The 18,540-nt window shown below is 38.3% G+C and overlaps 1 long non-coding RNA gene across 2 annotated transcripts; it reads left to right on the top strand.

Annotated features, from left to right (window-relative positions):
* The first annotated feature begins 1,720 nt into the window (after positions 1–1,720).
* Positions 1,721–17,710, top strand: LOC149119336 (uncharacterized). Of its 2 annotated transcripts, none has more exons than XR_016228727.1 (3): positions 1,721–1,894; positions 16,246–16,328; positions 17,283–17,710. It is a non-coding gene; the product is annotated as an uncharacterized LOC149119336 (long non-coding RNA). The 2 variants fall into 2 exon arrangements; XR_016228728.1 differs by lacking the exon at positions 17,283–17,710 and adding an exon at positions 16,422–17,274.
* Positions 17,711–18,540: the final 830 nt, after the last annotated feature.

Genomic DNA, 18,540 nt, shown 5'->3' with positions numbered 1-18,540 from the left:
CCATAAACAAGAGTGTCAATTTGTTAAGTCAACAACAGGAGTCACTGTGCACTTACTCCTCATGTAGGATCTCTGTCCTTAATGTGCTGTACATTGAGATTTAATGCTATAACTAGTACTCAAACAGTATTTTTCACTTTATGTTTCTGTGTGGGAGCAAACTGTTGAAAGCGTTACTTAATACATGCTAAATTGATCTTTTGTATATAAAAATAATTGAAAATGAATCTTGATGTGAATGGAAGGGGAGAGGGAGCAAGAGGGGGAGGGTTGCGGGTAGGAGGGAAGTTATCGGGGGGGGGGTCATTGTAATCCATAAGCTGTACTTTGGAAATTTATATTCATTAAATAAAAGTTTAAAAAAGCCATAAAACAGGAAAGCTCCTAAGTAAGTTGAATCACATTTTGAAAATCCCAAACAACCAACCAAGAAAAAAGTCACACAGTAAAAATTTCAGGTCCAGATTTACAGAATGCTCCAGAGTTTTAAGGTAGAAAAAAACAGATCTACATTTCCCAGACCTACCCGAAGTAAAAATAAGCAGAGAACATTTTTAAATTTCCTTTGGAAAATCAATGTTTCTTTGATGATGAAGCAAGTGGACCAGGCTATGAAATAAAAAATAAGTTTTTTAAAAGCATCCATTCATAAACTGAGCTATAGGTATCCAAAGCAAAGTAATAATGTAATAAATTAAACCCCATAAGAAAACATCAATAGCAAGCAAGATATAATAAAAATGAAACAGTTGTTAAAGTTCTCAGACAATTCATCCAGGTAGGTAAAATTACAGGTAGAAAAACCACATCATGTAGGTTACATGTTGTAAAGCATTTAATAAGGTTCAGCATCTAGTAAAAAAATTAAAAACTGCTAGCAGAACATTGAAATAATAAAAGCTAGTGAGTTCATTACTGTGATCAAGATTGAAAGGAACTTACAAAAACAGTGCAACTAGTACAGGATCACTGGATTTTCCCCCTCCTGGGAGTAAACCTAGACCATGATACCTGTACTATCTGTCTTCAGCTTTCTATTGCAGGAGTAGTCAGGGAAATAAAACAGTAAAAAGAAGCTATAAGGTGCAAAAATCAACTTCTAAGTAACAAAATGTGACTATATTGGATGCTGCTTTAATACAGAGATGAACTATGAAGTCTAAAAACATACAAGGATAAATGAAATTACTGGAAAAATCAATATATAAATAATACATAAAATATATAAAATCCACTGGATTACTAAGTACAGCAAGGAATAGAAAATAATATTAAAGGACAATAGGCAGACTAGAAAAAAGTCTGCAAGAGGAATGGAAAAAAGGATGACAGTATTCAATATATTTAAGTATTCTTAAAATTAAATTAAAAAATGAATGAAAAGAAAAATTAAAAGAAAAACAAAGGCTCAGAAGGCAATAAACAGCCTCTAAATTGTAACTGACCTGAATGAAGTAGGCTGCTGCAACCCCCAGGCAGGATCCTCTCAGGAACAGGGACCAGGGAGGCAGGAGGGGCCAGCAGGTGGCAGGACCAGGAGGTGAAAACCCCTCCTGCTGCTTGGCAGGTGATGTGAGGACTCTGTCAGAACTAACCCGGGACCGGCCCCTACTTTTCTCCCCTGTGACCCCTGAAGATACGCGTCTGCGCTGTGGAGGGTGCTGATTGGCTCCGTTCTGTATTACGTGTGCGTGCCCTCGGCTACCCAAACTGTCCAATCAGGGGCGCTTGCATAAACAATGCACAATCACGCGGGATCTTGACGCCACAGTAGTCTTCCGGTTTTGCGGTGGAGCGAGGTCCAGGAGGAGTTTTCACGGATGGGAACCTGAGAAGGTGAGGAGCGTCCGTTCGCTGTTTTCTGATCTTCCTTCACGCAGGACGCCTGGCAGAGGTGAGTGTGCGGGACAGGGAGTGCGCGGAGGGGTAGGGGGGAGTTGGCAGAAGTTGATGTTCTGCCTGGCAGGACTCGCAGGGCTCCGGAGGTTGTCCCCAGGCCTCATGTCCCTGCTGGCACCTCACTTCCTTCGCCCCCCGCTGCTCCGCAGTGTAGGCCTGGACTGGCACCTGGGACTCCGGGCTTCCTGTCGCTTCCTCACAGACTTGTCAGCCCGGAGCCATCTCTGGGCAGCTGTGTGGCAGCAGTCGCCCATCTTCCCCGATTGTGCAGTGGGGGTGAGCGGTCCTTTGGGAGAACCCGTGCTGGGGGTGGGAGGGTGCATGCAGGCGAGCAGCTGTCCTCTATGGGGTCCTCGGTTCCCCTTCTCATCCCAGGGCTGACCCTACTCTGACTATGTCAGAGGCAGGGTCTCATTTCGCAAACTCTGACCTCTCAGCATAGCTCTTTCTGGGAGTCTGATATCAGTGTTATAGACTAGGCAAGTTAAAATCAAAGCTGTGTGGTTCAAGGCTTTTGGTCCAGGTTTTAGTGGGGCAGGGGGACACTGTGTTTGATACTTGAATGTCATTTTATCACGCACACATTCCCTTAACAGGCTGTCATCTGTGTTTGAACTTTCAAAATAGAAACTTCAGTTACATTTATGAGTGTTTTAAAAAAGATTTCTGTTCCATGATTACCTTCCCAGTCCCAAAGATAAAGTAAAACTTAGATTCCTAAGTTATTTTTAATTTGTATTTTAACAAGGTAATTTTTCAAGATTATTTGAGTACAATTGACAAAATTGGTTTTTACTGAAGGCGTGCAACCTGATATTTTGATACATTACTGGAATTTCAAACGTATATGGAAAATTAAGATTATTTTTAAACCTATTTTCACAAAACATTTGGAGTCCCCATGTGCATATATATCATGAAATTATTAGGACAATCCAACTTTCATATCCATCAACTTACATCGTTCTTAAAAGAGTACTTAAGTTTTTAATAAGTTATATCTAATGCTGTATTCATCTCGTTATTGTGTTGTATATTATATCTCAAGGAGTTAATTTATCCCATAATTGTAAATGTGTATTGTTCCAGTAACATCTTTCCATTTCCTCCACTCTCAGGCTCATGGTAATCACCATTCTGTTCTGTCTTTCATTTGACTTTATTATATTCCACATATACATGAGATATGTGGTATTTATCATTCTCTGTGATATTCCAAATAGTGTAATGTCCACATCGGTACTTTTAGATCCAAATTGTGAAAAATGTCAGAATTTGCTTTTCTCCACATCTGATTCAGCATTTGACACTTTTGATTTTATTTTACTTTTTGATAATATCTTTTTAGCCTATGTGAGGTAGTAGGCATTATGGTCTTTATTAGCATTGCTGAGCCATTTTTCATATGATTGCTTGCATACGTTGATTGGAAAATCTCATCAAATACTTTGTCCATTTTTATTACACTATTTGCTTTTGCAATATGTATGTTCTTTATATTATTGCATTACTCTTACTATCATCTGCCAAGATTTTCTCCCATCTATTTCTTTTTTAATTTTTTCTGTTAGTATGCAGAATCTTTCTTCAGTTTTTAAAAATATTTATTTATTTGAAAGGAGAGTTACAGAGACAGAAGCAGAGAGACAGCAAGAGACATTTTCCATTTTCTGGTTCACTCCCCAGATGGCTGCAATGGCCAGAGCTGGGCTGATCTGTACCCACAAGTCAGGAGTTTCTTTTGGGTCTCCCATTTTTCTCTGCTATGCCACAGCTCTGGTGACATCTTCAGCTTTGTGTTAAACCTATAAATCTTTTATTTAAGATATAAAAACTTCATGCATTTTGTAAATACAAATTTAGGAGCATAGCGATCCTTTCCATCCTGGCCTCCCTCTCACCTGCACCCCCCACCCTTCTTCCTCTTCCCCCTCCTATTCCCAACCTTATTTTTTGCTAAGATTTATCTAAGATATATTTTCTATTAACTTTAAATGCAAAAGATTAACCCTACACTAAATAAAGAGTTAAACAAATAGCGTGAAAAAAAAAAAAAAAAAACACTGTTCCTCAATACTGGAGACAAGGGCTGTTCAACGTCATTACATCTCAAAGTGTCACTTGCATTTCTACAGATTACCTTTGAGGCATACCACAGATCAGGGAGTTCATTTAGTATTTGTCTTTCTGAGACTGACTTCCTTCACTAAATATAATATTTTCCAAATGAAAATGAAAGTATTCCATTTTCATTTTGTTTTTTTGCAATCCTACTTCCTTATTTTTGCTTTTGTCACCTATGCATTTTGTGTCATATCCAAATTATTGCTGATGCTAAAGCCAATGGATTTTCTCCCAGTATTTAAGGAGCTTTAAGTTCTGAGATCTTCTGTGTAAGCCTTCAATCCATTTGGATTGATTTTCAGGCATGGTGTAATATAATGATTCACTTTCAGATTCTGGCATGTGGATGGCCAATTTGCCCCTGCCTCCAATGCTGGCCCCCAAAATGTCCAATGAGTACACTCAGTGAACCCATTGTCACTTGATCAAGCACCCCTGATGCTGTGCCTGGAGCTGGACAGTGATAAGGTAGAAACTGGCAGAGTCCAGTTTTAGCATCACTTGCTATCTCATCTCCCAGGCCCATCCTGCTGTGCTCTGCTGCTCTGCCCTGTCTGTATTGGGATACCACAGAAGGGGAGAATTCAGGGAGAGGGACATGAGAAGAGTTTGGGATGATGGGGAGAAACAGACCGTGCAGTGATGGGGTTGGGCTCATGGGGCTGTGTTCTCTCTCTGCAAGCCAGAGATGTGGAGGTAATTCAGAACTTTCCAGGAGGGATGGACATTGTGTTACAACCTTGTTTAGAATGCACATGTCCCATATTGGGGTGTCTGGGCTAAAGTTACATCTTCCACTTCCAGCTTCCTGCTAATGTGTGTTCCTGGATGGGGGGGAGTGATAGTTGAGGTAGTGAATCCTTGCCACCCACCTAAGAGACCCAGGTTGAGTTCCTGGCTTCAGCTTGGTCTGGCATGGCCATAGCTTTATTGGGCATTTGTGAAGTGAACAAATAGATGAGGGTGTTCTCTCTTCCTCTCTGTCTCTGTGCAATCTCTTTTTCTTCCACAGTAATTAATTAATGAATTTGTAAAAACTGCATGGAATAATTGGTACCAAATCAGAGTTAAATTATAGGAGTAAATTCCTAGTGTTACATAGCATATTGGAGTAACTATAGTCCATAATCTTATATTTTATGAACAAATAGAATTGTGAATTGTGATTTTGAGAAGGGAATGTGTTGTTTACCCTGATTTGATCAATATGCATGGATTAAAAGCTCATACTGTATTCCATAGATATGTACAATTATTTTCAATAAAAAATTAAAAAACAACATTTTACTTAGTGTATAATGTTACAAGTTGTTGAAATATTTAAATTAGTATCACAATTAATGTGATCTTTGGAAGTAGTTTATTAATACAAATGTAATCTAGAACACATGGACTGATATTTTGTCATGTTAAGTGGAGCAATCAGGAGGCAGTATTTTATCTTAAATTAATGATTAATATTTTAAACTGTTTCATGTAAGAAAAAAATTAATTATTTCTTAAAGTGTATATGGAATTAATTAGAATTAGGGCAATATCAACAAGAAATGTGGAATTAAATGTTGGGTTAATTTTGATGCAGAAATTTCTTGAAACATATGTATAGTTCTTTCATACAAAATATTGTCCATGAATTTGAAGTCCTCTCATATTCATGCTTTCAAATATTTTTGAAATAAAATGAACATATTTTAATTTCATGTTCCACAAAATACTTGAAGCCCCCTCATATTTACTGGTTTTTAGTTTCTTCTGTGAAGCCCAAACTCATGAGCCTGTCTGTGCAGTCCTAACTGTCCCATGTTTTCAGTGTGTGTTCCATGCTTTGTACTACTTTGGGAGTCATATAATCATATGCACAGTATAAGATAAGCCCATTTTCATTAATTCCACAAATGTTTCATATTATTTACAGTACCTCTTCATGACTATTAGTCCCAGACAGGTCTTAATCCAAATTTTGTCTCCAGACATTGACCTTTTCTGGACTGACCCATAATTGGAATCATATAGTGTTACAGTATGTGTGGTTTTGCTTTTTATTTCTTTTCTCTCTTTTTTCCCTTTTTTGGGTTTCATTACTTTTGTAGTCTGTCATTTCATAATTATTTTTGATTTCTAAATAGTATAGCATTATAAAAGATATACTACATATTGTTGTTTTTCCACATCAGTATTTGGGTTGCTTTCACATTTGGGTTTCATGAATATTGCTGAAGTGAGTATTTGGGTGCATGCGGGCTTTGTATCTTTTAGTGATGTATCTTGGAAGGAAACTGCTGAGGCAATCAATAATCCCATGTAAAACATGCTGAGAAACTGCCAAATTATTTTTCCTAGTGGTCTCACAGTTTTATTGGAAGTTTGTTTACCTATAGCTGAATCAGTCATTTTATTGAATGTGAAGTTGGATTGTCCAGAGGCTTTGATTTGCATTTTCACAATGATTAACTTTAAGCATACATCTTTTGTAATATTAAAATGTGTTACTGAAATCACTGCTTCATTTTATTATGCTTTTTAATTATACTTTGTAATTTTAGTATAAAATCCATGGCCTTATTTTAATTTCATTAGTGCTATTTTCATTCTGTGATGCTACATTGAATGTTCTCATTGATTATATTTTCAGAATGTTCATTGCTACTAAACAGAAATATGATTGATACTTGAATCTTTTATATTTTGCAACATTACTGAATTTTACTTTGAGTGGGTCTATAGTGAATTCCTTAGGATATATTTTACATACAAGATTATGTGTTAGGCATTACAAGCCAAGTTTGCTCTTTTGTTTCTAATTTGGAGAGTTGAATTTTTTATTATGAGGTCTTTAGCAGAATCCTGTAATACACTGTTGAGTAGAACTTCTAAGAGTATTTGTGGTTTGTTTTCATCTTATAGGAGTTTACTGTAGATTTCCCATAGGTGCCCTTCTTGAAGTTCTCTTCAATTCCTAGTTTGTTTAGGGTTTTAATCATAAACTGCATTAGTCAAAATTTTTCCTCTATCATAATGAGGTTATCAAATTTTGATTTCCTTTTATTAGCATAAATTATTACATTAATTATTTATCTGTAACATTTTCTTTGTTTATATTTGAGAACTACATAGAGATAGAGCTCCTACCTTCTGGTTCACTCCCCAAATGTCTGCAGTAACCAGGTCTGGCATAGAACTGAGACCAGAGCCAGAAGCCAGAAACACAATCATGGCCTCCTATTTGGCTGGCAGGGAGCTAGTTGTACCATCACCACTGCCTCCTAGAGTCCAAATTGACAAGAAACTGGAGTCAGGAGTCAGAGCTAAACATTGAACTGTAATATGGAGTGAAGGTATCTTAGCCAGCATCTTAAATGATGGGCCAAATGCCCACACTTAACCTCTGTAGTCTGCTCCTTTGGTCTATCTGTTTTTGCAGTAATAATGCATTGTTTTGATGACTTTTGCTTTTGAATTAAGGGAATGTGAAACCTCTGATATTTATCATATTTTCAGTAATACTTTGTGTATTTGAATTGTTGACATTCCATGTGAATTTTCTGTATAGTTTTTTTTTTTTAATTTCTGCTAAATGTAAGTATTGGAATGTTATAAAAATATGTTGAATTTATAGATCACTTCGGATCATATTGATTTCATTTTTAATGAAAGTTTTTCTCTTTTTAAAAAATTTTTTGAAAGACATAGTTACATACAGTGAGAGAGATCTTCCATCCACTAGTTCACTCCCCAAATAGCTGTAACAGCTGGGGTTGAAACAGGCCAAAGCCAGTAGCTTCTTCTGGGTCTCCCAAGTGGGTGGCATGAACCCAAGGACTTGGGCCATGCTACACTGATTTTCCCAGGTGCTTTAGCAGGGAGCTAAATCAAAAGTGGAGCAGCCGGTTTTGAACCAGTTCCCATAAGAATGTCAGCATCACAGGCAGCAGCTTTACCCACTATACCGCAAAGCCAGCCCCAATACTGATTTCTTACATATATTTTATAATCCACAAACACAGGATATATTTCCATTTACTTGGGCCATCTTTAATTCCTTTCAGTAATCCTTTATAGTTTTCAGTGTTTAGATATTTTATTTCATTGGTTAAATTTATTCCTAATTATTTTATTCCTTTTGATGCTATTGAAAATTCAGTTGTTCTTGTTATTTCCTTTATTATTGTTAATTTTTAGTTTATAAAAAGACAGCTACTTTTACTATGCTTATTTTGTACTATGAAACTTTGTTGTATTTGATTATATTAACAATTTTACTGGAGAATCTTTAATATCCTCTACATGAATGGTCATGCAAATGAGGCTGCAGAAAGGTTCTGTTGTTTGTCCTGCAAGAGTTAGAAATCTGTCTGCTGGGCCAGCGCCGCAGCTCACTAGGCTAATCCTCTGCCTTGCGGTGCCGGCACACCGGGTTCTAGTCCCGGTCGGGGTTCCGGATTCTGTCCCGGTTGCCCCTCTTCCAGGCCAGCTCTCTGCTGTGTCCAGGGAGTGCAGTGGAGGATGGCCCAAGTACTTGGGCCCTGCACCCCATGGGAGACCAGGATAAGTACCTGGCTCCTGCCTTTGGATCAGCACGGTGCACCGGCTGCAGCGCGCCAGCCACAGCGGCCATTGGATGGTGAACCAACATCAAAAAGGAAGACCTTTCTCTCTGTCTCTCTCTCTCACTGTCCACTCTGCCTGTCAAAAAAAAAAAAAAAGGAACGCGGGGTATCAGCGCCACTGGCGGAGGATTAGCCAACTGAGCCATGGCGCTGCCCCCCCTCCCCCCCCCAAAAAAAGAAATCTGTCTGCTGGACATTGGGCTAACACTGCTAACAAAATCCACAGAATCACCCAGGGCATCACACCACCTCTGCTTCATACATTCCCAGTTAGACACTACAGCTTCTTAAGGGATATCTTATACCCCATAATGTGTATTGTGTGCTTCTAGCAGCAGTCTATAAGCATGACTGATCCTAAGGGATTATTTGAGACTCAGGTCCTCTAAACTGCATAAACAAGAGTTTTGGGAGCTGTGAAATAGTGATTCTGAGAGCACCAGGTGACTGCTGCCTGCACTTCAGGTTCTTACTGTTCCAGCCTAGCACATAAGTGATGGCCACATCTACTATCAGTTAGGAAGAGGAAGATTGCTGCCCGTACTAAGGAACTCCATACCAAGGTATGACCTTTGATAGAGATGGAAATACAAAGCCTGTTCAAAGACCCAAGAAAAAGACTCAGTGAGAAAGACACACCTGGTGTACATATGTTCCTGACAGGAAGTGATCTGTAACTCAACAGACAGGGACTGGAGAGCTGATAGCCATCCTGAAATGATGGCAAGATCATCTCGAAAGCACAGTTGATGGTGTCCTAGGTGCAGAATGCTTGTTTGGAGACTGACAAATTGCATATTGCAGCATAAATTTTCTTACATCAAATGATGGTACACAATTGAGAAAAGAGCTGCTGAGGCATTTAGGTGTTTTTCATAGAGTTTATCTGACTGCCATCCCTATGGGACAGGAAGAAGACCAGAGTAGTCCCATTCTGCCACATTTGGGCTCAGCAGTTTATTAAAACTTTAATCAGTGTTATTCATGTTAAAGGCACTAAGACAGATATTCTATCCACTGATTCTCTCATCAAATGTTCACAATAGTTGGGACTGAGCCAGCCTGAAGTGAAGATCCCAGAACTCAGTCTGGGTGGCAGAGACCCAAGTTGTTGAGCTATCACTTGCTGCCTTCTAGAGTGTGTTTTAGCAAGAAGCTTGATTGGTAGTAGTGTGGGGTCACAAACCTATGTGCTCAGATGCAGGATGTGGGCCTCTAAAGATCTATCTTAAGTGTAGTTCCCAAATGCTGATTCATCTACTATTCTATGAGAACTCCCAGTGGAGGCCAAACCCACTCTCCTGGCTCTGATGATCACAGCCCCTAAAGTTCCCAGGCACAACCATCCAAGGAGTCTTCACAGCATCAGACTCCTGCTGTGCTACCTATCCAGTGTACCACCAGGTGCTGTTCTCCCTGATTTCTCTCCATCCATTATCCACAGGCTAGCACCCAATCTGGCCATCCACAACAAAGTCAGAATGCTCTCTACTGATGTGGTGGTGAGAGGGACTTCTAAGATGACTCATTTCAAGTAAATCTCATGGCTTCCTCTAGTCCTTCCTTGACATCCAGGTGGCCCATCTACGCAGATAGCCACCAGTAGCTAGCCCCTGGCACACTAGGCCTGGAACCCCACAGGCACCCCTCTGGATGACAGTCACCTGTTTACTGGCTCATGGCATAGATAATCATAGCCTTATTGGGAACTGAATCATAGGCCATTTGGTCTTCAACTCAGCCTAGCCCTGCTGGGTCATTAAGAAAAAGGCTAGCCCTTAGGATACTCTTATGGTCATCATTCTTAAGGCCATGGTTTACATTTCTGGTGTTGTTCTTTCCCACCTCTCATTTACCATTTCTGATCCTTGGCATGGATGGAATTTATGATAGTCTAACATCATTCTCCAGTATCTGGCTTTGTTATGTTTCAACTGATGAATTAAATCTGGATATGTTGGGTTCACTATCTCTGCCTCCTGCTTTATTTAGTTTTTAAGGGTAGCATGTAAGCAGATAATACTTTTTAAGAACATAAATCCAGTACCATCATCCCAACTTTCAAAATTGATAGCTGAATATTATCTAATACCCATTGCTTCTGATTGTCACATAGATTTTGACTTATTTATGGCTGGAAGAATGGCTAGAGGATTTCACTTGGACTTACTCTTACACTATAGGCCATGAAACCAATTCTTCCCATTACTCCGTATTTCCCTTCCAATTCTACAGCTTGAGACCAGTGAAATTAGCTATGCTGGGCTTGGGGAACCAGTAGACTCTTTGAAAACTAACCTTGGACTAGAACACTGTTTTCTACCAGTGCCCCATGCACAGCTACTCCAAAATAGGACTGTGATTCTGCTTTATACTTAGGATATACAGGTCAAAAATATTAAGGCATTTATCTCCCCTCACTGTGCAACTACCCACATAAATGTGACAGATTGTTTTAGTTAGAGACTGCAAGAATGTTAACATATATGCTTGATGTGATGTTACACATATCTGGGAACTTGTCATCTTGAGATTTGTATTTGAAAACTGGCTTATGTACAGGAACAACAGAAATTTGACTGATGGAACATGTGCTCTCACTCGTCTTATGAACTGATCTTAAAGTGTTTAGATTGCATCAGTTGAGCACTGCCCTTTTTATCTGAGAAGTCATGTTGTTTCTATGGATGCATGCTATAATAAGCATTTCCATAGCTCTCTTGATCAAGTACCCTTGGCTGCTATTTCATTCTTATTCAAAGTGAACACAGCTTGCTTCAATAGTTAAGTACTTCCACCAAGTCCCTATTATTATTGTTTTGGAATCTTAGCATTCAAATTGCTGAGTTCCCAGTGTTTATGACATTTCCCACCATCAGGAGTGACCTAGAGAGAAGATTCACCTCTGTGGTACTCAGCAATGACAGTGCCCTTCTCACCAACACACATTTTATAAGTTTCATAAATGGATTGTCTTTGGGCCTCTTGTAGAAAAATAGTCATTTTATAAGCTTTTCAATTTTAAATATACTTCTGTATTAATTTAATAACTGAAGCATAATTACTGTGAGATTTCGATTGTTTCTCTGTCACAGCAATTCAGGTATTTATACCTCACTTAACATGGATTATTTTTATTCAATTTCAGATGTCATGCTAGCATTACCATCACCATTTGGAATTCTTGATAGTCAGTAAAATCCTTTGTTTTCAATGAGTGCTCTCACTTTGAGAAATGCCCCTTTTCTAATTTTGTCCTGTACCCTCAGGACCCAACCCCATACATATTCTCCTACTCCTGATAGAACATATTGGCTATGCCCTGCAACTATTTCTTTTGAGGTAGATCTATTTTTCTCTCTTAAAAAAACTATACTTCTGTATCTGGGTTCATGAGGATGAAAAAGTTATTTGGTCCTTCAAAGTACTTGTAGGATTAGTAGATGTAGTAAAACCCCCAAGTGAAATCTATTTGTAGGTAGCAGACTCCTTTCTTTCATTAAGGCATATGTGATATGATTATATTACCTTCACATAAGTTCATGAAACCAGGATGACCACAATCAGTAATTTTAGAAAATCCACTGTCTGGGGACTAGTTTAGCAAGACAAAAGAGAGTATAGTTAGTTCTACTAGGCAAAGACCATTTTCCTCATGAGTAAGCAACATAACCAGTTAATTCCCCTAATGTTATGGTATCATCAAAATTATGTAAGTATATTATATGGCTTCACTGGAGTACTGTCATAATTTAATCTTTTTAAAAGTAAGCTTTCTTGCATTTCTCCCCAAATCTACATGTTTGATGAATATTATCAACATTAAAATGATAGTTGTATTAAAATGTTTTATTGACACAGTTAACAATTATAGGTTAATCAGACATGGAAACTAACTTTATGGATGAATATTATAACTGTAGCTAGCTGAATCGTCTTCTAGGACAAACATATAAACCCAACAATTAAAGGTTGATATACAGTTTTGGCCTTGTTGAATATTATAATCTATATAAAGTATTTTATGTCCTAGAAGATGAAATATAAATAACACAGCTAAAGTACTTAACAGAAATTACATTGAAAGTCAACAGTCATTGTCGTAGGTGTCTATCTTAATTTCATGGTTGTTGGTTAAGCCTTATAATTCTAGAAATTCATCTGATTCAGAAATGAAGAAATCCTGTACGTGATATGCTAAGCTGTTTATATAGTCTGCCATATTTGTACTAATACTGTAACCTGTACTGAGAAACCTCTGCTCTAAACTTTTTAACTTTTTCCCCGGAAGACTTAATATTTGATAGCAAGAGCTTTCTGTATAAAGCAGAAATGATCTTAGAATGATAAAACTGGCTGTAGTCAACATATTGTAATTATAAACATCAGAATGGAGAACTCAGTGCTTTGTTGAGGAATAATAAATCATCAAGCTATGGTGTAATTCAGTGATTCCCTGGGGGGAGAGAATATTTTGGGTACTGACAGATTTTCAAAGCTTTCAATTAATAACATAAAATGTATTATAAATAAACTCTAGGCTGGTGCTGCAGCTCACTAGGCTAATCTTCCACCTTGCAGCGCCAGCACACTGGGTTCTAGTCCCGGTCGGGGTTCTGGATTCTGTCCTGGTTGCCCCTCTTCCAGGCCAACTCTCTGCTGTGGTCAGGGAGTGCAGTGGAGGATGGCCCAAGTGCTTGGGCCCTGCACCCCATGGGAGACCAGGAGAAGCACCTGGCTCCTGCCATTGGATCAGCGCAGTGCGCCGGCCGCAGCGCGCTGGCCACAGCGGCCATTGGAGGGTGAACCAACGGCAAAGGAAGACCTTTCTCTGTCTCTCTCTCACTGTCCACTCTGCCTGTCAAAAAAAAAAAAAAATAAGTAAACTCAATAGACAAGACAATCAGTTTTAAATCTTATAACCATGTCACAAAGTGGGAAAATTATCTTTTACATTAGTAAGCACTAAATCACTAGAATATTTGTATCATGTGGGATACATTTATGAGTAGTAAACCCTTTTGGTTTTAAAATATAAATTTATTTTATGAGAAATTATTATTAAATTTTGAATAAGCAGTTTAGAGGTAAAATATAAAATGTGTATGTGGGGGCTGGCATTGTGTAGTAGTAGTGGGTAAAGTCATTGCCTGTAATACCAACATTGCATATGGGTGCCCTTTGGAGTCCAGCTACTTCACTCCTGATCCAACTCCCTGCTACTGTGCCTGGAAAAGCTGCAGGTTATGGCACAAGTTCTTGGGCTTCTACACCCATGTGTGGGACTCAGAACAATTGCCTGACTTTGGACCGGCCCAACTTTAGCCCTTGTGGCCATTTGGGGAGTGAACCAGTGAGTGAAAGTTCTGTGTGTGTGTGTGTGTGGATAACTGCCTTTCAAATAAATAAATAAATCTTTTAAAATGCATTTATATACAGTATATATATATATATATATATATATATATATATATATATATATAAATGTTTCAAAAATCAGTGGTGTTATTTGAACAGTAATAATTGAAGTTCTCTGTTTTAAAATAAATATTAATAGAAGTAAATTCATTGTTTTTTTATGATTTCCTTGGGTGCTCTCTTTGTAATACTTTATGGGTCTTGGACATACTAGTGGGTATGTTGAAGTTTATCTTGGTATCGTTTAAAATTGTGATGGCAAGAAGAGTTTCCACTGTTTTTGTCAGAACACATCATATCAAATAGCCTATAGTCAGGAAATTCTCAGTTCAAACCTTGCAGAGACAAAAAAACTGAGATCATTTCAAGGAGGGTCCCTCTTTTTCTGGTTTGTATCAACTCTGTAAATCTAAATACTGTTTGCTATGTGCCCTGGATTGTAGAAGGAAAACAAGCAACAAAGCTTTAGCTGCTGAGAATAAATTTTGTTTCAACATTATTCTAAAGACTGTAGTTGATTGAAAGAACTCAAAGAAACAAAAATGGGACCTTATTCCTCAATGTCCTTGATATTTTTAATTCTGAAGTCAATTGAATCCAAAACATCTGGCCTCACATCCATATTGTTCACTTTGATAGTGCTGAACAAAATAGCCCTTTAAAAATCATAGAGTCAGTTGAATTTCAGAACATCTACAGGTTCCATAATGGCAGATTTGGGCCAGCATTGAAATATGAGTGATCAGGAATCTGGTTCTTTTGTTCTGCTGAGAGCACATCCAAAATTTCCCCAGAGGCTGGTGCCATGGCTCAACAGGCTAATCCTCCACCTTGTGACGCCGGCACACTGGGTTCTAGTTCTGGTTGGGGCTCCGGATTCTGTCCTGGTTGCCCCTCTTCCAGGCCAGCTCTTTGCTGTGGCCAGGGAGTGCAGTGGAGGGTGGCCCAGGTGTTTGGGCCCTGCACCCAGGAGACCAGGAGAAGCACCTGGCTCCTGCCTTCGGATCAGCACAGTGTGCCAGCCACGGTGGCCATTGGAGGGTGAACCAATGGCAAAGGAAGACCTTTCTCTGTCTCTCTCTCACTGTCCACTCTGCCTGTCAAAAAAAAAAAAAAAAAAAAAGAAGCCAAAATTTCCCCAGAGCAGATGGCCTATGTGAACCTGATCCATGAAGGCTTCAATGTAATTCTATTTAGGTCTCTGTGTAAGATAATGATCATGAACCCAAGGCCCTGATCACCATGAATCTGACCCAAATCCAAAAGCAAAACACAGAGCTAATTATCACTGGCTCATTTTAAAGGACTTACAATTCTGCATACGCTTGGTGCCCAGTGGCCCAGTTATAATTGGCTTTGTAGTTGAATTAAGCTTGGCTTTAAGTTATACAGTGGATAGTGTCTGTTTTCTCCCTGAAGACAAAAGCTGATATCCAGCAGGGTGTTGGCCTGGATACAGTCACCCTAAACCATAGAAGATGACAGTGTTAAGTCACATGTGAGAAATGAGGAAGCTTTCTCAGTAAGGTGGTAACAGTACCTATTGATAGATCTTAGCAGTAAAAGTTCCTGTATGGGGCCAGTGCTGTGGTGTAGTAGGCAAAGCCTTTGCCTGCAGGACTGGCATCCCATAAAGGCACCTATTCATGCCCAAGCTGTTCCTCTTCTGATCTAACTCTCTGCTTATTGCCTGGTAAAGCAGTGAAAGATGGCTCAAGTGCTTAGGCACCTGCACCCATATGGGAAACCTAGAAAAAGGATACTGGCTCCTGGTTTCAGATCAGCTGAGCTCCAGCCTTTGTGGCCCATTTTGAGAGTGAACCAGCAAACAGAGGACCGTCTGCCTTTCTCTCTCTCCGTCTGTAATTCTACCTATCAAAGAAATAAATAAAATCTTTTTTAAAAAGTTCATGTGTCTGTCTGGTACTTTATATATGCATTTAAAGTTCAAGTGGAAATTTATCTTAATTTAATGTGTTATTTTTCTCATATAGGATTGTTGAAAGAATAAATAGACTAAGTGTGTAGAACGACAATATATATGTGCTAGTAGAATATATGGTAATAAATTAACCCCTTCATTTTTTACATGGAAACCTTTGATCAAAGACTAGAACATTTTCTTCTGATTCTAACTGTAGGACTCTACTTTAGGGTTTCTCACTCCCAGGCCATATTGGTTTTCCTATTTCACTAGATGGTGGAGAACCCCTCCTGTGGTGGGAAAATACAACATTAGGAACAAGCAACATGCAAGAACCATCTAACACAGATGTTCAGGTATTTTGGTTCTTCTAGCTTTGATTTGGATGACCTTTGGAAATGGAGGTGACTGTTAGGATAATAGTGGCTTTTGTAACCTTTTTTTTTTAGGTTTTGATGTTGGTGTATGCTTATTGAAGGTAGTTGTTCCTTAGGTTTGAACATTTACATTAATTAGAATTTGATGACAATTTTACCCATTTACTTTCCTTCCCCTTTATCTATATCGCCCCATATTTTTCACATGTAATTCCTCTGTTGCAACCAAATGTTACATTTTCCTACTTGTTTGATGATGTATCTGCTATTCTTTTACTGGATCATTTAAATTCTAGCTTGGGGTTGGCAAACTATGGTCTGTATGTTAGATCTGACTGGCATCTATTTTATAAATAAAGTTTTATTGGAATAGAGCTATGTACACCTATTTATGTATTGCTTGGGGCTGTTTTTGGTTGATTCTAGTTTGTAATGGCAGATGTGAGAAAATACAGAAATAGAGACAGATGGGCCCACAGGACTAAAATATATACTATCTGGGCTGTATAGAAAAATTTGCTGACCCCTGTTCTAATTTTTCAATCTATTTATACTTTTGAGCACATGAGTTGGGATGTATCATCCATTCATTGCACTGGAAACTGACAAGAAATAGATGTGTTTCAATTGGGTTAAAATTTTGCAGGAAACAAATTTTGCAGGATAACCATCCAGGTCATGGAGCTGAAATAGGTATTTAGTTAAAACACATGAATTTCATGAATTTGACTTTTTTGTGGGTCAAAATAATTTGAATTATGTAATTCCTTAAGGTTCAACCCAGTAATACTCCTAACATAATTTTTCTAGTCTCCCTCCTGCCATGAGAACCTGCTGTCAGTAGTAGGGACTCACTGGTCTGGAAAGCCCATTGCTTACTGTGCAAGCATTTCCTCCTACAGTTTTTTTTTTTTAATTTCCATCTCTCTTCAGGTGGTCGCAAATAATTTTTGCACTTCTGTTAAGCCCATGTTGACATATACATGGTCATCCTAGTTCTTGAACGGAACTCTAAATATCAAGTCAGTATCTGCACCTGGGGAGGAAGAAGTGGATTCAGTGTCCAGGTATCCCTAACAATATCCATTCTGCTGGTTTCCTTGACCTTGATAAGATCCCACTGGTAGGACCACTTCATGGGCAATGTACTTAGCATTCAACAGCATTCATGCTGTTGTAACAATCAGGCTAAGTAAAATAGTTTACCCAGAGCCAATAAATTTCAAAAGTCAAGTTCACTTTACAGTGAATACACTTAATTCTTTTCATCAACCAATAGTCCAATTTAATCACTATAAAGATTGAAGTTTCACTTGACCATGGTGGCAGAACTTTGATCAAATCCGCATGACTTTGAGTTCCCAAATATAGAAAGCAACTTTGCAAAGATTGTAAATACAAAATGTTTTAACACAGATTTCTGTGGTGGTGTTTTTTTTTAATCAGTATAGGGAATACTTTCTATTAGATTTAAGGTCAAAGAAACAAGTAAGAGACTGTCCATGATGTAGGAGAAAGAACACTGAGTTTGCGAGTTTCGTTTCCTGGGTTCAAGACCCAACTCCACCATTTAAAAGCTGTGCTAACTCAGACATACTTCTTAATCTATAGATTGGAGATTACTCAAGTGCAACTTGAGTTGACATATGCAGTCTGAGGTCCCTACAATTTTAGAAGTGCAAGGCATTCAATAATATTATTCTCATATATTTAATTGCAGAGTACAAATAGCTGATCACAGTGAGAGCTATTAATTATTATATTAGTATTTCATAGTGGTTAAGTAATTAGCCACTAGATCACCAAAGATCTTGAAGATACACAGGAATAAAATCTCTCTGCTGACAATACGAATTGGTGTGGTATTCCTCAATCAGTCCTAATTTATGCCTGTAATTCCAACCTAATTACTATCAGTTATCTCTTTCATTCTTAAAATAGTTGCAGTGAAAATGATAAATTATGTGGCCACTTTAAGTAAAATGTAAGTAGAACCTGATGTTCAAAAAAATATTATGATTAAAATCCTTTATTAGTACATACTGTTGATTTTATGTGTACTAGAAAATAAATTGTCCTGCCCTTATTATCACTTTACAGTTGCACAAAAGATTATTGAAAATGTTATTAGCCTAAGGTCAAGAGTCTGTGGGTCATAACAGGATATAGAGTTATTCTCCCAATATTGAGA

The sequence above is a fragment of the Oryctolagus cuniculus genome, chromosome Y, assembly GCF_051225735.1.
Source record: "Oryctolagus cuniculus isolate XC-2025 breed Fujian yellow rabbit chromosome Y, ASM5122573v1, whole genome shotgun sequence".
Classification (NCBI taxonomy): Eukaryota; Metazoa; Chordata; class Mammalia; order Lagomorpha; family Leporidae; genus Oryctolagus; species Oryctolagus cuniculus.
This window is presented reverse-complemented; position numbering and strand designations above follow the sequence as displayed.